The following is a 4,345-nucleotide window of genomic DNA, read 5'->3' as shown; positions in this document are numbered from 1 at the left end:
CTCCGCCCGCCCGCCCGCCGCCGCGCCCGGCTCCCGCGCCCCGGGGCCCCCCGCGCGCCTTCCCAGACGCCCGGCCGGCCCGGGACCCCCGCCCTCCCCCCCCCCCCCGCGGCCCACCCAACTATTAGTAATGCAGATTGATGAGGCCGGGCCCGCCGCTTTGTGAAAGTTTGCGGCGGCCGAGGAGGAGGAGGAGGGGGAGGAGGGGGCGGCAGCAGCTGGCCCGGGGCCCCTCCCCGCGCCCGGACCTGCTCCGGGTTTGGCCCACGAGGCTCGGGCTCGGCGCGGCTCGGAGGGCGAGGGGGGCTCAGTGGGGCGGGGGTGAGGGGGTGCCCGGGCCGCGGGGACCGACACCCGCCCGCATCCCGCCCCGGGGCGCACGGCCCCGCGGTCCCGGGGATCCGGGCCGCGGCGGGAGACGGCAGGGGGCGCGCTCTCTGCCTAGGGCCCCTTGCGCGCCTGGGGCCCCTCGTGGGCGACCGCTCTCCCACTGTGCGCCCAGCCCCTTAGCACCCTCTGCCCCAGACTCGATTCTCCAGGCATTGGCTCTCGCCTCTTTTCCCTCCCTTCTCTTCCGTCTCCAACTCCTTGCTTCCGCGGAGATCCCTGGGCCCACACTGGGCCAAGTGTTTAACCTCCCTTCACCTTTCCCCCTCCACCTCTCCCCGACCCTTTCCATCCTTTCCCTTCCTCGCGCCCTTTCTTCCCTTTTGGCCTCCTAAATTCTGATTCCTTTTTTTTTTTCTTTTTCCTCTCTCCCAGTTCATCTTACTCTATTTTCCCTGTTTTCTCATTCCCTGCCGTTATCCGTATCCTCTCTCTCTCTCTCTCTCTCTCTCTCTCTCTCTCTCTCTCTCTCTCTCTCTCTCTCTCCATTAATTTCCCTGATTGGCTCCCTGGCTCCAGCGCGTCTGATGAGCCCTATTCATTGTCGGGCCTGACGCTCTCGACCTGCCCTGGCTGATTGCTGGGGGCTGGCCCCAGGAGCGCTGATGAGCCCCAAGGGTCAGCGGTGCTAATTATCTGCTAATTGTAGATGACTCTGCTCACCTCCCCCGTACGGCTTGACTGTCCCCCTCCTCCGATTCCCAGCAGCAAGATTTGTCGTTGTGGAGGCAGAAGTCATTGGCTTTTGGCTGCATAAGCACCTCGGGTCAGAGAGCGAGAACAAGACAAGCCAGAGTGGCGGCTCAAGCTCGCTGCAGAGCAAGCCCGACCGACAAAAGTGCAGCCTTTGGACCGGGGACTTACGCAGGTGGGGTCAGGAAGAGCCTAATGGTTGAAAGGAGCAACAGCAAAGCCAGACAAGTTCAAAAGGGTGCAGTTTAGGGGAGCGAATGATCCTAGTTAGGTCAAGAGGAAAGCCTGCAGACGCGGAGCTCCGGAGCTCCCACAGGGGACAGAACACAGTAGAAGGGAGTGCTGGATCTCGGTGGATCTGTGTGTCCCAGGCAGAAGTGCTGCGTTCGCTAGTGTGCTGAGCTATTGTCAGACCGGTGTACTCAAAACCAGCGCCCTGAAAGATACTGCCAGCAGGGTAGCACCAAGACTGCGGGCAGGGTGAAATGAGACACGCTTTGAGCTGGTTTTGTGGTAGCCCATGTTGGTACTCAGGGTCAGGAGGATCAGAAATTCAAGGTCATCTTCAGCTACCTAGTGAGTTCTAGGCCAGCCTGAACCTGAGGCCGGGCCGGTTGGGTCTACACAGTGAGACCCTGGGTGGGGGGGGAAGGGAGAGAGAGGGGGAGGTCATGCCTTCAAAATTCATCAGAGAAGTGAGTGGAAGATGGTGTCATTTCTGTGTACTCCTGATACACTTTGGGGACTATATTCACTCAATGAAAAGACTGGGGAAAAGACACCATCTGAGAGAGAGAGAGAGAGAGAGAGAGAAAGGTGCTTTAGCTTAGGTCCCCCAACACACAATAAAGAACTAGAATGTAATAAAGATGGTCTTCCGAGCAACCTTTGTGAAGTTCACCAAGCCCTCCGCAGTACTGATAATGAAGACCAGATTTCAAAAGTGTATTGTCCTTAAGGAGGAAGAGGTCAAGTGCTTGGTTTGATGGCTTTATGGTGCTGGATACATAATAGAGGCTTATTGACTTGATGAATTATGGAGGGAACTTTGAGCTACAATTACTGCAATTAAAGCTGTATGAACAGCTTCCGCACCAATCAAATAACACACGGAGAAGAGCCATTTTTAAAAGTAATTGCATTCATTTTTTTGCATAGGTAATAACATCACAGGGAACAAAATTTCCAAAGCCCAAAAGGACACATGCTACACCATCTCTGTCCCGAAGTTCTGATAGTAAATGCACACTTACACAAGCCTGCATTTCTCTGTGGCACAGAACAGACTGTGCGCCCTCAGGGACTCAAGAGGAAAGACCTTCTGAGCTCAAAAATGTATGTCACCCACCTCAAGCCAAGAGCTTATTGTCTGGCACTTGTACTCAGAGCAGTAGACTCCCTACTCAAGCTGGCAGAGAGGTGCAGTTTTATATTTCGGTACCAGTAAATCTCAGGGAGCAGCCCGCTCGGAAAGGAAGAGGCAAGTGGGAGCTCAGGGGCCTTGTGTTGACTGGGCGTACGTGCCAGATACTGAACTCCGCAACCCATTTATACCTTGCCCCGCTGGGGTCATGAAGAGTGACCGCCTCCGTCTTTGATGTTCAGTAGCTAGTATCACCTGTTTAAGGGTGACTGCTGCAGTCTGCTTTCTGTCCCTTTTATTCAGGGTGAAGCTGCGACTACACAGTAAGGGAGGGGGGCTTTGCTGGGGACTTTCAAAAAGACTTGGAAGCAAGATCTGGCTCTCCCAAGCTGTGTGGCCATGGCCTTCGATTTGACTTCTCTGAGTTTGAGAGAGAGAGAGAGAGAGAGAGAGAGAGAGAGAGAATGATCTACTCTGACTAGTTAAAAAGCAACAGTTACATGCGTGTGAGGCTGTCTCCTCCTATGAGCGTTCTGCAAAGGAAGACTATACCTGCTCTATCAGAAGGGACTCAGTCAGCAGCACTTCAGGACCAAGGCTGCTGCCGTCAAACCCAACACCACCGAAGAGCTGGCTCTTCGCCAGCAGAAAGATGGGGTCTTTGCTGCTGAACCTCTGACCATCTAGCACCTGGCCTTTCCGAAAATGGAGCCAAGGTGCTTGAGAGGTGGTCCAGCCTTAAAGAGCACTGGCTGCTCTTCCAGAGGACACGGGTTCTGTTCCCGTCACCCACATGGTGGCTCTCAACTTCTTGTAGCATCAGTTTCGAGGAATCCGAATCTCTCTTCTGATGTCCCTGTGGTGGCCTCCTCTCATGGTTTGGGGAATGTTCCTGCACAGCAATTTATGTTTTTCAGTTTTCATTTCTTTTTTGGAAATAGAGTCTCAAATGTGATTACTTATTTATATGTTTGTTTGTTTGTTTGTTTTAAACAGGACCTCACCTTGTGGCCTGGCTGGCCTAGTTCTTGCTATGTAGACCAGTAGACCAGACTGGACTCAAATTCAGATTCCCCCTACACTTGGATGAATCATTTGATCTACCTTTTTTGCTTGGTCCTATGTCAGGCCTCATCTTCTGGCCTCTCCTTCACATGCTGGCGTTGCACCTAGACACAAGGAATGAGCAAAGTGCTCTAAAGCCAAAGCCAACAGGTCCATATCTGACTCACTGAGGCGGAGTATCCTCCCACTGTGGGCCTCGTCCGCGTCTGTCCGCGAGTACCCTCTGGTGGCACTAGAACGCAACTACAGTTACTCGAGGGAGGCACGGCGTGCCGCAGCGCCCCCTGGCGTTGGTCAGGACAGGCGCCGAGGGCAAGGGAACTGGAACCAGCCAAGAGACCCGATGGCTTCTTGATCCACTGTGAGTGCGGGGTTCGGAGCGAGGGTTGTACACGAGTATCTTGAAGTCTAGTGCGCATGCATGTAGGCATTGCACCTTTATGGCGGCAAGGTTCTCGAACTCTGGCTATCTGCTGTGTCGAATGTGTGTGGTACGTGTGAGGCCACCCGTTCACAGGCGGATAGGTTGGTAGTGGGGAGGTCTGCGCCTCCAGTGCAGGGCGGAGTCCTCACGGAGGCGTGAAATTGGTTTGGAGCAAACACATTACGGAAAGCAATTACCAGGGAGAGGTTCTGGGCCCGCGGGACCATCAGCCAGGAGGCTGGGGAGGAAGCTCCCTGGCTTGCAAGTGTCTGGATGTCTAAACCTCAGAAAGGGTCTTCCTAATGCTGCTTCCTTAAGGGGCAAGGCGTGAAGTTAGGTACAGCCTCTTCGAACCGAACCAACTCCTCCGGACCTCCTTTTTTGTCTTCCCTTCTCAGCCGCTTGAAAAGGAG

This window comes from Meriones unguiculatus, chromosome 21, assembly GCF_030254825.1.
Source record: "Meriones unguiculatus strain TT.TT164.6M chromosome 21, Bangor_MerUng_6.1, whole genome shotgun sequence".
NCBI classification, from domain to species: Eukaryota; Metazoa; Chordata; class Mammalia; order Rodentia; family Muridae; genus Meriones; species Meriones unguiculatus.
Note: the sequence above shows the minus strand (reverse complement) of the source record.